This window comes from Pseudophryne corroboree, chromosome 6 (genome assembly GCF_028390025.1).
Source record: "Pseudophryne corroboree isolate aPseCor3 chromosome 6, aPseCor3.hap2, whole genome shotgun sequence".
NCBI lineage: Eukaryota > Metazoa > Chordata > Amphibia > Anura > Myobatrachidae > Pseudophryne > Pseudophryne corroboree.
The window spans coordinates 655,649,588-655,664,336 of NC_086449.1; the positions used below are offsets into that span (position 1 = coordinate 655,649,588).

Consider the following 14,749-nt stretch of genomic DNA (forward strand, 5'->3'; position numbering starts at 1 on the left):
GTGAGGTGTTCAGAATAGACTGAAAATTAGTGGATATTATGGTTATTGAGGTTAATAATACTAGGGGATGAAAATGACCCACACATTCTATGATTTAAGCTGTTTTTGAGGGGGTTTTTTGTAAAAAAAACACCCGAATCCAAAACACACCAGCATCCGACAAAAAATTTTCAGGAAGGTTTTGCCAAAACGCGTCCGAATCCAAAACACGGCCTCGGAAAAGAGTCCAAAACCAAAACACAAAACCTAAAAAATTTCTGGTGCACATCACTACTTAAAGTATACCTCCCAACATGACCCTCTCCAGGAGGGACAGAATGCTCTGCTCCAGCACTTACCTCTTAATTTGTGATTGCCATCACCTGTGCTGAAACACCTTTATTATCCATTAACCTGTTCAACGCAGGTGCCGGCAATCATAGAGAAAGGGAAAAGTCCAGAAGCAGAGCATTGTGTCACTCCTGGAGAGGGTCATGTTGGGAGGTATGCTTAAAGTGATATTATAGGGGGGTATTCAATTGTTTGAAAAGCCAGATGGGAGTCTGTTTTTTTCCTAATAGGCAGGGAAAAAAAGACACCCAACCGACCTTTCAAACAATTTAACTCCACCCTAATTGTACACACACACACACACACACACACACACACACACACACACACACACACACTGTATTTGATTGTGGTGTACAATCAGGTGAAGCTGTATTTTCTCCCTTAACATCAGATGGCATTTTTGAAACAACTTATTTACATATCAAACCAAATGTGATTTGGTCATGTCTAAATTAATGACTTTGAGGCACCTTTTTTTAACACCTATGCTGTACAAAGAGAGGACAGATTGATCATGATCAAAGAATTTGTGTCTGCATAATCTTAAATCAAGAAAAAAAGGCATTTGTTTCCCCCAGCACCCTGAATGATAACCGTAACCAGATATAAATTCCACATGATAATAGAATTCAGAGATCTTCATTATACTTATTTGCGCAAACGTGTGAATAAGCCCCAAAGCCGCATCAAGGCGTCTCTGTATATTTTGGGTCCCTAGCGCTATATCTAGGTGCAGGGTGTGGCACCCCAAAACACCAGCATAAGCGAGAAAGCCCAGCGTAGCATACCAGTGAAAAAACTATAGTGTTAATAAATTAGTATTTAGGAAGCCGAAGCTATAGAGAAAGTAATACAAAAATGAAATGCAATTAAAATAGAGAAATAGTGTTAAAAAATTAATAAGTGAAAAGTGTTAGTAGAATGTAAAGGTATGCCACACTAAGGCCATCCAGCTCAGCCAGTCCAGAGGCACCACACCTCACACCTCCATTACCCCAATCTGGGTCTAAGATTAACCAGCAAGGAGCCACATGATAATGGCTCCTTACTACAATATGTCTAAGCTAAGAGCTACCTACCTTGGAGCAACCCCATAATGCTCCATGTGGCATGTCAGGGCCTGCACCTCCTCCTAACGAAGATCTCTGAATTCTGTTATTATGTGGAATTTATATCTGGTTACGGTTATCATTCAGGGTGCTGGGTGAAACAAATGCCTTTTTTTCTTGCTTAGAAATACCCCTCCCTTTCGAGCACCTGAACGATATCACTAAGCTAATTGAGCATCTACCAATATAGATATAATCTTAAATCATACAGTTTTTTAGCAGCTATCCAGTAATTACTTAGATTAATAAACATAGTGCAGGTCAGTAGCAGAAATGTGAAGACAAGCAAATAGCACATCCTTATAGAATACAAAATGTGCTGCACTATTATCCATAAAGAAGCATGAAATGTTTAACATGGAAATTACTCAGTTATCACACTAGCCAACCTTCATAGGTTTACTCAATATAGCAGGAATTCACCTGGAAAAAGTAAATTAAAGCAAACAAGGCACCTGTTGCAGCTTAATCCTGCAATCTGGGATATTTATTAATTGGGGTCTTTGCATTTCCTAAGGGACTGTGGCATTACATAGTTGTGTTTTTAATCGATAGAGAAATCATTGCAATAGGCTTAAGAATCACTTGGTAATTCTTACAAATACTTTCCAGATAGTGTGGAAATGCTGCAATGTACATCATGAAAGCACATATGACTATTACTTTTTTTATAAAGACCTGACACCTGTAGTGTACTATTTCTTTGCTTATGTTCAGTATACATGGTCAGATAACATGCCTGTCAGACTGAAGTACATTTTATCTGACAGGGGCATACAATATGGCCATATAAAAATGCATCTCACAGTGTATATGTTCACGATATATGCTTCTTCTCCTTGGGAGAAAATATTTTCCCGTTCTTGCCTTTGAAGGAACAGGGCAAATGTACGTCAGTTGGCAGGACAGTGCATGCACTACCACTGGTTGACTTGCAACCTAAAAAATATCACAAAGGACAGAGCTGGAATATTTAGCATGTCCAATTGATCTATGTTTTTGGATCAGTAGTGCACATACACAGTACAATTATCTGGGCGATGTGCCAATATCAGGCGGATTGCCCAGATAATTGGATATTGTATGCCAAGCATTAGCTTTCATTATTTCTAAATATTGACTTAGCTATACTGGTGACACACAGTGAATGAATATACTGCATTCTTACCTACTTTTCCATTCTGCTCTCTGGGAGAAGCCCAGAGAAGAGACACTGCACGCCACCTGGTGGTGCATGGCCGAACTGTCTCGTTATTATGCCCTGTCCCCAATACTGGGGAACACCCATGATTTGCGGGTCCCTCGGCAAGGGGTGGAGCTATAGGCCCTGCCCCAACACAGAAAACACCTGTGATTTGTAGGTTTGGTGCAAGGGGCAGAGCTAAAGGACGTAATGCCAGTCATTTTGCCCTGCTTCCTGCTGACGGCCCCGTGATTGCCGGTAATTATCACACCATCCTGCCCACATCACTAGGAAGCGGGCAGGATGTGGGAGAACTGCCTACTCTTCCGGGGCTGCAGGGAACTACCCCAAAAGTCAGGAGTCTCCCGCAGCTTCCGGGAGGGTAGGCAAGTATCATATACTGTAAATATTTGTCCACCAAACATTTATGTGTCCGTAGTCTGATTTTGTAAGTCGATATGTCCAGACAATTTGGATTACCACGGTCTGTGTTAAAAATGTGAATGTTGCTGAAAGTAAAAAGTTACTTTCCAGTCTTGTCCTCTATCACTTTTGGACCACCATTTATTTAATCCATTTTATAACATTTTACTCCTAAATGCTCTTTTATAATGTCTATAAGAGGAGGAGAATATTGGTGACATCACATTTGTACACATACATAAGTGCACTTTTCTATATTAAAAGGTGCAGAAGTCCTTGCACTGCACTGGAAGTACAGTATTGACTGGTGCTACTCCATTAGTTCAAAAGATGTTCAAGGGTCTAGTTGTGTTTGTCCAAAGAGAATCTGCAAGAACCCACTAACCTGATAACACAGCTTTTGATATTCAATATAATATATTGCCCTGGACAATTCAAAGTCTTTTTTTTATTTGTATTTGGCCACATCATTGCATGTTTACCGTGGGTAGACTACATTTAGCAGGGAACATGCTGATCTGACCAGGTTGCATCTAATAGCTGAGCTATTATACTATTAGACTAGTAGATACACTGAATGTAAAATGAAATTATAAGTTAAAAAAAATAAAACACATAGCGTCTATGCCATTTCTCTGCTTCATGTAATTTCTCTTTCAACAACACACTGTCACAATTGGTGGATGTAAGGCCAGCAGTAATTTGAAAATATTATTTTACCAAAAGACTAGCACGGTACATGCTTGAAATCATTTGTATTATACATCTCTGAAAAAATGACAGTAACAAAATGCAAACATGATTGTGATGAATATAGGTGTTTCCTGAGGATAAATACAGTAATAAGTAAAATGAGCAGACTAAATAAATTATCTATTTATCTATCTATCTATCTATCTATCTATCTATCTATCTATCTATCTATCTATCTATCTATCATCATTTAATCATGTCCACATTCGTAATGGTCATATTGACCACTTAGACATCATCATGTTGACACTGATGAAATGTCATCATGTTTAGAATGATGACAAAACGATCCTGGTGGTACAGTGGTGACTTATCTGGCTCAGTGAGTCCAGTGTCTCCAGCTTTGTCTTCCTTGTCCGGCGATCAGCTGATGGCTGTTCCTTCAGTGGTTCCAGTAGTATCGCTAAAAGGAAAATTGTCAGACTATCGTTCTCCTGAATGTTGAACTCGTATGCCACACCTACTGTATCTTCCAAATAGGAAAAAAGTAATCCTTATTGAATGAAAATATTTGCAACATAGTGTCATACTATTAAAACTGTACTATCTACTGATAGAGGATATACTCATTAAAATGCCCATACCAGGGCCGTAACTGGAGGGCGGGGGGTATTGGCACATGACCGGGTGACTGATTTGAGGGGTGCCAAGGTGGTACGTCACTACTAACATACATTAAAGTCAGTCTTGCCTGCTGGTAATAGGAGCACTCGGTGATGGGTGACCATGTTGCACAATGATGATACATACTGTCCTCTCTCAGCACACAATCCAGTCATCTGCAGCAACACCAACCAATCACAGTGCTGCTTGTCTGGAAGCAGCCAATCGGAGGAGCTTGGGAGCTGCCACAACACAAGATGGAGGCTACGGCATCACCAGGAAGGAAGGAACTGGTGGCAATTCTATACTGGTGCCAGGTGCCAAGGAGACTTGGACATGAATGATCTGTACGGGATAGAGGATGACTACGAGGTGCAGTTCTCTGATGAGCTGGAGGTGCTTGTCAGACTGGAAGATGAAGAAGGCAGTCACTATGCCCAGTCTGTGTGTGTATGATGTGGCAGTGGCACCTATGCCCTGGTGTTGGCTGCTCTCATGCTCAGTGTCTGTAATCACTACCTATGGATCTGCATTGTGCATGATTAGCCCATACATAGTTTTTTTGTTTCCCCTTACTGAGTAGCATGAAGGGGGAGGCATGCTTAGATAATGTGTGGCACTTCTAAAGTGTGGCATTTTTCGTAATAACTTCCACGGGTTGTCTATTCCACCCTCACAAGGTAGCAGGTGAGGCACCCACCTTGGGCGCATCACATAGTATTACACTGGGTTAATAGTCTACCCCTGGGAGAGATGACTCAAAATGGGTGATTGCATCATCCTAATGCTCAGACTATGGTCCCAAAAAAATTGTCAGGTTCATATATTTTTATCCCATCATCAATCGTATCAGATGAGACAGCTATGTTGGTGTGCACTACGATTGTTACACTGTGGGAGGTGAGCCATACAAGGGCCCAATGCATATATGGGAAAACTGATACTTGTGTTACATGACGTACTCTGTATGGAAAGATCCACGTGAAGTACATCCTCCCCACGGAGCAACCATCCGAGGCAACTATTTGGGGTACACTGCGTAGGTTGCTGCTGGCAGGGTGTGCAATCATTTGAAGTACACATTACAGGAATTGCACACAGTGGGGCAGAAGTACGCTGTAAAAACAATACACGGTAAGAACAAATTTTCAGGTAACCACCACAAGGGGTAAAATATTATATGATGTAAAATCATAAATGTACTGGTCTCATGGGAGCAGTATGGGTGCGTATGAGAATGTAGGAGCACACTAATGTCTGCAGGAAATGTCCTTGCTGAGCCTAATTCTGGTGCTCTCCCCCTACAGCTCTTTGCTAACATTGAGGGATAAGCCCTGGGATGTCCTGATGTTCTCAGCCAGAGGGGTGGTAGGAGTGGTCCTGGTGTTCTCATGGCAGAGGTGAAGAGAGGCCACATAATGATCCTGATTTGCTGTGTTTGTAAACTTGTTTCATTGTAGATTCTAGAGTAGTACAAAGTCCAAATCCAGTTCAAACTCTGGTTCTAACAACACCCTTCAAATGCATTCTTAACAAATGTATGCCAAGGCCCTGACTGCATGCTTGTCAATAATGCTCTTAAATACTAATACTAATTTAAATATTAACGCAACATGTACATAAATCAAGCAATAAAAAGGAAGTCCAAGAACAAGGTGTAATAAATTGTGAAGGGAATGAATCCACTGTGTAGGTAATGATTCGTGTTGGCTAGATCTGAGGCACTGAGGAACATAACAAGAATCATAGTAAATATAAATGTTACGGACAATGCAGTCATAAAATGTTAGACAGGAACCCCCGCACTTATTATAGATTTCCACTGCTTTGATCATAAGTGGAAATATCTTGGAAGGAGTGGGGTCATCAATAAGTGAATTAATATCAAAAGACAGTATGTAGTTACATGAAACATTACAGGATCATATGAAAAATGGATGCTCTGATCGATCAGTCGAAGTGGTCTTTGTATGAGGTTAGCAACTGGGGCTTTTATTGGCCTGTTTCACAGTTCTAATTAGAAGTTTATATACAAATGTTTGTTAAAAATGTTTGTTTGTACAATACCCATCTTACATCAGCTCTCTAAAGGGCAGATTTATTTAAAAAAAATGTAATAAAATAATGTGAAAAAGGGTGTTTTCACACACGTTTCACATTATTTGAATATCACTTGAATGTAATAAAGGGCTTTTGGTGCATTTTTAGTGAAAACTACTCCAAACCCTTTCATTCTATTTTTTTTTTAAATTCACAAAAACTAACCACAGAGAAAAAAATATTATACTCACCTACCTAGGGATCATTGGTGCTCTAGTGAGGGATGACGGTCATCAGAGCTCCCTGCCACTCCTGTGACCCCTAGTACAGTAAAGTAATGCTGCAAATTGGCAGCTCACTTTACATTACCGTCGGTCACAGCAGCAGGGAGCCCTGATAACTGGAAGCCCTCCAGGAGCACCGATCACCGATCTCAGGGTAGATGAGTATGAACAGCGGTGGAGTCATCGCAAAGGTAAGGGGGGTACCCGGCGGCAGTAGTGGTGGGGTATATTTTCTGAAAATACCCTGATAAGGCTGCAGAGTGGCATTGCAGGGACAGAGCTTTCTCGCAAGCTCTGTCCCTGAATGCGAAAATTGATACATCCCTGCAATATAATCAATTATCTCATTGTGTCGATTTTATCACATCACATCCACATACTCATATGCGGATGGTGATAAATCGACCCCTAAATCAGTAGAGGAGAAGACATAGAGAGAAATGGTGCTTTCCAGTGAGTGCTTTGTAGCAGATTTATCAAGCGAACAGTAACACAGGTCATTACTTATGTAATAGTTTGATGAAAAGTCCTCTTTAGAGACGAAGTTACAAATTTGTTGATCATGTAAAAAAAAAGGCTTTTTAGTATAATGATTCGAATTACATTTTATTATGGCAATTCCATTTCTAAATCTTCTCTGTGAAAACTACAAGTATTTGTAATTTGCCATATTTTGTTTTCATTTTTGCAGCATATGCTTGTTTCTAAAGCAATTATAAAAGCTGTAAGACAATATACAGGCTCTCGTGTTGCTCTTCTTAAGAGAGCACATTTTTATCCAGATTGTTTTCTGCATTTAGATCTTTGAGTGTGACATTGCTATTTAAATGCCTAAGTTGTTGAAATAAAATTTATTTCCAAATGAAGAACCCTATTTTATGATTCTATCTATCTATCTATCTATCTATCTATCTATCTATCTATCTATCTATCTATCTATCTTTATCTATATGTTTCAACTGTTTCACTTAATGTCTGTATTCTGTAATTAGTGAACAAACCATATGCATAAGTCCTATGTGACTTATGCATATGGTTTGTTCACTAATTTAGTTTTGGCGCTCAATACCAGTGATGAAATAATAGCGTCAAGTCAACAGACAAGATTTAGTAACAGGCTCTTATGAGTTGCAGCAGCAGCTCATCCTTGCTTGCTGATCTGGCTGTCTCCTAGCAACTTGGAGACTGTCTTCTGTGTGTTGCAGCACACCTGGTTGGGAGTGCTTCGTTACCTGACTTCAGCATGTGGTTCTTGTTAAGTCAGGAGCCTGGGTGATGAGCAGTAGCACAGTTGTACTGAGTTAGTATTTAAAGGGGGTCTGGATGCACTGAACCTTGCCATTGGTTGGTGCTCTTTTTATATTCCCAGTCTGCCCATTACTCCCTGCTGGTCATAGATCCAGTTTGCTGTGGAAGCCTTTGGTTCTCTGTTTTATAGCCTTGTCCTGTGAGATCCTGTGCTAAAGTGTCATTACCAGCCCCTGTCCTGTCTGGTTTCTGTCTGTCTTGGCTTTAGCTGCAGTGGGGATTTCTCCACACCATACTTGTTCTTTGTCTTGTCTGTATCTTCGTCTTTCTGTTGTTATCCAGTATCATTTCATTTACATACAGCTGCTTTACACATACCACCACCTTTGTCTCTATTTCCACAGTCCCATTCCGCTACAGTCTCTCTCTGGCCTGTTTATCTGTGTACATTGTCATAGTCCTATTAGTCTGTTCTCTGAACAATTCCTTGTCTCGGTCTTCTCTGCTCCTTTGTGATGGTACTGCGGTTGCCAGGAGTAACATCCACCAGCCTGGAGCATTCTGTGTTGTTTGTATGTTTGTTCTACTTTCCCTGTCTGTATTCTATTGTAATGCATTTCTGTTGTTGCCAGTAGCAAGAGTTCAGAGCATTACTTGTCATTTATGTACCAGTTGATGTGTGTCTTATCCAGTGCTGATCCCACTGTGTGCTATACTCCTGCTATTTACCATTACCTGCAGACAAACAGTGGCAGTTGCTAAATCATTCCTGGAGATAATTATATGTCAGGTGCTAGAAAAGGGGAGGGGTCACAAACAAACAGCAGACAGAGATGGGGGATGATTTCCCCCCCTGGTAACCCCCCAGCACACTAAAAATTACCTGCAACCATATCTGAACCTATCTGGTAATATAATTTCAGAGAAATTGGATGCATGCATTTGCAAAGACATGTTTAGCTGCTGGCTATGTCAAGGCTTCTCCGATATCAGCAGTCCTAATGCTACATAATGGCAGTGCCCACATAGGGCCATGTGATTTGTCTACAGTAAGGCCTCATGATAAAGGCTCATACAATAATGCATACAGACAGAGGGCTAACTTACCTGGGAGCCATCCCCATGATATCCCATTAGCATTACAAGGAACAGCATGCCTTCCAAATGCTGCTCCCATTCAATGCCTTCTCACACATGCAGAAAAACAGTGGCAGTTGCTCAATCATTCCTGGAGATAATTATATATCAGGTGCTAGAAAAAGGGAGGGGTCACAAACAAACAGCAGACAGAGAGGTGGGGTGCTTCCCCCCCTGGTATCCCCCCCATCATACTAAAAATTACTTGTAACCATATCTGAACCCATCTGGTAATACAATTTCAGATAAATTGGTTGCATGCGTTTGCAAAGACATGTTTAGCTGCTGGTAATGTCAAGGCTTCTCCGATATCAGCAGTCCTAACACTGCATAATGGCAGTGCCCACATAGGGCCATGTGATTTGTCTACAGTAAAGCCTCATGATAAAGGCTCATTCTAAAACGCATCCAGACAGAGGGCTAACTTACCTGGGAGCCACCCCCAGGATCTCCCATTAGCACTACAAGGAACAGCATGCCTTTCAAATTTACCAGTACCTGCCAGTCCAGTCTTGTCTTATCCAGTCCTGATCCCACTGTTTGTTATACTCCTACTATTTACCAGTACCTGCCAGTCCAGTTTTGTCTAGTCCTTGTCTAGTGTGTGCCTATCTGTCCAGATTTAACCCACTCTGAGCCAGGTGGGTGTCTACTCCAGCATATTCCTTGCACTTGCCCAGTCTCCAATAGTTTCCTTGTCCACATTAAGACCTGGGGGCATCTGAGTACTGGGTGGACTTAATCCACCTATGAAAGGTGGCTGCTAAAGGTGAAGCTTTAGTATGCAGTAGACTTGAGGATTGCTGGGCTTGCGTAACACTCCATCCAGATACATTACCAAGATCATTTCAATCAACACTCTGTCCAGATATACTGCCCAGATTGTAACACAGACATTAAAAAGCTAAGTTAAATTCTTAATATGTAGCTCCAAAAACAAGAAAATGCTGACTGTAGTTGATTAGATTTAGAGCGAGCTGTACACTAAATAACAGACATTATTATCTTGTAACCAAGATGAATTCGGAATATGGTAATTTGTTACTCCTACTCATAATTCTCCAATTGGCAATATTTTGTGTTGAGATCTAATTTTGGAAGTGAAGATGCCCTTGTGATTATATCTATAATGTTGTTCATAGTAGGCTATATTAGGAGGCTAAGTTAGGACACCAGCAGTGGGATGTAATGGTGTCTGAGATCGCCGGAGGTGCGGGGTGCCAGCCAATCTTGGACATTTTTGTAAAGGGGCAAACACCAGGCAAAACCATGCCCTATACAAAAAGAGTTATGAGTCCACACTGGTAATCAGGAGAAATAGTTCAATTAGTACATAACTTAAACCAATATCCTTATACTGTATTTAGAGATTTATGACAGTGTTCTATTGGTGGTGCTCCCGGAGTTTTTTGTAGATACATACTATGTAATTCCAAGAGAGGAAGGAAAAGGACAAAAAAATTCTCTTCCAGGAGCGCTCTTATTTATATTTGTTTCAAATATTCATCACATTTGTCATATAAGTGAGGTCCCCTTTGTGCATGCCAAAACGGAATAGGTAAGTATTAAAACATAGCCTTTAATTCAATATATCAATAAAAGTTGCAATTCAAAGTAATAAAATAAAAAAGAAAGATAAGGATGTATTCGTCCTCAGATAACACCTATGAATTCTTAGATTACATAAGCCCTTAAATTGGGTGAAAATATGGTATGAATGTCTAAAAGAGACTAATTAAGTTTTTCCCTCAATATGTATATATGGGGTTCTCTACTCTGTCAGATAGCTATCTGATCACGCGTTAAATCTGTCGGCTGCTGTATTATTAAACAAACAGACAGTTGTGGCTAACTAAGGTATTCTGTATGTTCACAAAAAGGGTCACTTGTTGATTATGGAAAAATTCCAAATATGTAAATTAAGGTCATTAGGTATACATCCCTTAAATGTAGATATATTGACAGAATGCAATAGTAAAAGGACTCTGAAAAAAATGGTGAATCTGCTTTCAACGTTAGACTTTATGTTCATCCAAAATGGCTAAATCCTACAACACCTGGTATTCCCATGGGGTCTCCCCCATAGTACTGACCAGGCCCTTCAATTTATTGCTTCCAAGATCGGATGGAATTGGGCACATTCAATGAGGTATGGTTGTAGGATTGAATTATGAACACAATGAATCATTGATGAGAGTTCACGAATATAGACAGTGTTGAGAAAAAGGGAAGAATATAGAAAAGAATAGAAATAAGAAAAAGTGGGATCTGCTGTCAGTGTTAGAGAGAGTTATACCGTGCATTTTTAATATTGATTCCTTGCTCTGAATCACTGATGAGAGTCCCGAAAGGAGAAAAAGTTAAGTTGTATCAGTAAATTATAGCAATAATGACAATATGACAATGATCCATAATGTACTGCTGGTATAATATAACAAAGTGTGATAATGATCCATAATGTACAGTACTGCTGGTATGCTCATAAAATAATTTTCAAACATATATTAAGCATGAAGCAGTGAAAAGTGTGGAGAAGTGAGCCTGTGGAGAAGTTGCCCATGGCAACCAATCAGCTCTTCCGTAAAATTGTACAGTATGCAAATTAGAAAAGTTACTTCAATGCTGATTGGTTGCCATGGACAACTTCTCCACTGGCATACTTCTCCACACTATTCACTGCTTCGTGAATAGACCCCTATGTGTAAGACCAGCAGCAAAATACACATAATTACTAGGTGCTAATTAAAGTGAGTGATCTTTTACAGCACCGCTGACTGAGTGTCACTCAGTCGTGTCCGTGGTCCAGGGGTGCGTGGCGGACGGGTATCCAGCCGGCGGTGTGGTTTCCCTCCCGGTGTCTGATGATAGATGCCCCAGACACCTACAACGGGTGAGCAGCGGCACCCCTGGACCAAAGACATGACTGAATGACACTCAGTCAGCGGTGCAGTAAAAGATCACTCACTTTAATTAGCACCTAGTAATTATGTGTATTTTGCTGCTGGTCTTACACTTAATATGTGTTTGAACATTAATTTATGAGCATACCAGCAGTACATTATGGATCATTATCGCACTTTCTTATAGTATACCAGCAGTACATTATGGATCATTATCGCACTTTGTTATAGTATTGAGGCTAATATGGACTGCGCCAGCAGTGATTATTTATGAGTGCAATTGTGGCTATTTCCGTTATATCACAATTTACTAGGCACAATGTGAGTTAAAATCGCACCTGCTGCAGGTAGTAAGTCTACTTGATTGCTGTGGAAGTGATCATTCATATGCTAAAATTCTTTGGAGACTCACACAATACATTTTCTGTCTGACTATGATATCATATTTATAACCAATGGTTGTTATTCTTGTTATTAAGTGAACTGAATTTCCACCCGGAGGCTGTATCCCTAAACATATTTTATGACTTGATTAAACTAAAATTTAAGATCCCTGTACATTTTGGCAATTTTGGGAACTTCTCTAGTAGATATTGACACATTACTAATTACTCCCTTGGCAACATTCTCCATACTCTCTATGGATATAACAGATGAATGAATACTGTGTGTTCTGTTTATTGGTTCATGTATCCAGTTTATAGATACAATTAATGAAATGTTGTCAAACATAGTATCGGTATACACTGTAGCAGAAATTAGTGCTCAGTATTATGTACATGTAGCTGCAATCAGTGAACAGGTCTGTAAAAACTAGATTCCTTTTTAACACAGCATACAGAACAACAATTTCGTTTAGGGAAGAACCTCAAGAATTAGAGAGTAAATCCTTATCCAAAATTAATCAAAATTGGCTGTTATTTTTATTGCTATAATTAACTGATACAACTTAACTTTTTCTCCTTTCGGGACTCTCATCAGTGATTCAGAGCAAGGAATCAATATTAAAAATGCACGGTATAACTCTCTCTAACACTGACAGCACATCCCACTTTTTCTTATTTCTATTCTTTTCTATATTCTTCCCTTTTTCTCAACACTGTCTATATTCGTGAACTCTCATCAATGATTCGTTGTGTTCATAATTCAATCCTACAACCATACCTCATTGAATGTGCCCAATTCCATCCGATCTTGGAAGCAATAAATTGAAGGGCCTGGTCAGTACTATGGGGGAGACCCCATGGGAATACCAGGTGTTGTAGGATTTAGCCATTTTGGATGAACATAAAGTCTAACGTTGAAAGCAGATTCACCATTGTTTTCAGAGTCCTTTTTACTATTGCATTCTGTCAATATATCTACATTTAAGGGATGTATACATAATGATCTTAATTTACATATTTGGAATTTTTCCATAATCAACAAGTGACCCTTTTTGTGAACATACAGAATACCTTAGTTAGCCACAACTGTCTATTTGTTTAATAATACAGCAGCCGACAGATTTAACGCGTGATCAGATAGCTATCTGATGGAGTAGAGACCCCCATATATACATATTGAGGGAAAAATTTAATTAGTCTCTTTTAGACATTCATACCATATTTTCACCGAATTTAAGGGCTTATGTAATCTAAGAATTCATAGGTGTTATCTGAGGACGAATACATTCTCATCTTTCTATTTTATTTTATTACTTTGTATTGCAACTTTTATTGATATATTGAATTAAAGGCTATGGGGGTCATTCCGAGTTGTTCGCTCGGTATTTTTTTCTCGCAACGGAGCGATTAGTCGCTAATGCGCATGCGCAATGTCCGCAGTGCGACTGCGCCAAGTAAATTTGCTATGCAGTTAGGTATTTTACTCACGGCATTACAAGGTTTTTTCTTCGTTCTGGTGATCGTAATGTGATTGACAGGAAGTGGGTGTTTCTGGGCGGAAACAGGCCGTTTTATGGGTGTGTGCGAAAAAACGCTACCGTTTCTGGGAAAAACGCGGGAGTGGCTGGAGAAACGGAGGAGTGTCTGGGCGAACGCTGGGTGTGTTTGTGACGTCAAACCAGGAACGACAAGCACTGAACTGATCGCAGATGCCGAGTAAGTGTGGAGCTACTCTGAAACTGCTAAGAGGTGTCTATTCGCTATTTTGCTAATCTTTCGTTCGCAATTTTGATAAGCTAAGATTCACTCCCAGTAGGCGGCGGCTTAGCGTGTGCAAAGCTGCTAAAAGCAGCTTGCGAGCGAACAACTCGGAATGACCCCCTATGTTTTAATACTTACCTATTCCGTTTTGGCATGCACAAAGGGGACCTCACTTATATGACAAATGCGATGAATATTTGAAACAAATATTAATAAGAGTGCTCCTGGAAGAGACTTTTTTTGTCCTTTTCCTTCCTCTCTTGGAATTATGTAAAACCATGCCCTGTAAGTGATTTATTATTTATTATTTATTTATCTATTACCAATTTTTTTTATATAGCGCACACATATTCTGCAGCGCTTTACAGATAATATTTGGACATTCACATCAGTCCCTGCCCCAGTGGAGTATACATGTTAGGGTTAATTTTGTTAATTTGACAGGACCCAATTAACCTACCAGAGCACCCAGAGGAAACTCATGCAAGCACGGTGAGAATATACAAACTCCACGCAGTTAGGGCCACGTTGGGAATCTAACCCATGCCTTAGTGCTGTGAGGCAGTAATGTTAACCATTCATGCTGCAC

General features: G+C 39.9%; 1 protein-coding gene and 2 pseudogenes across 1 annotated transcript in view; 2 read left to right on the forward strand and 1 right to left on the reverse strand.

Moving 5' to 3' along the window:
- The window catches only part of LOC134934642 (teneurin-2-like), a 1,156,291-nt gene that overhangs the window by 905,786 nt on the left and 235,756 nt on the right, over positions 1-14,749 (forward strand). The window lies entirely within an intron of this gene.
- On the reverse strand, positions 11,159-11,276 carry LOC134939037 (5S ribosomal RNA; annotated as a pseudogene).
- Positions 13,164-13,281, forward strand: LOC134939038 (5S ribosomal RNA; annotated as a pseudogene).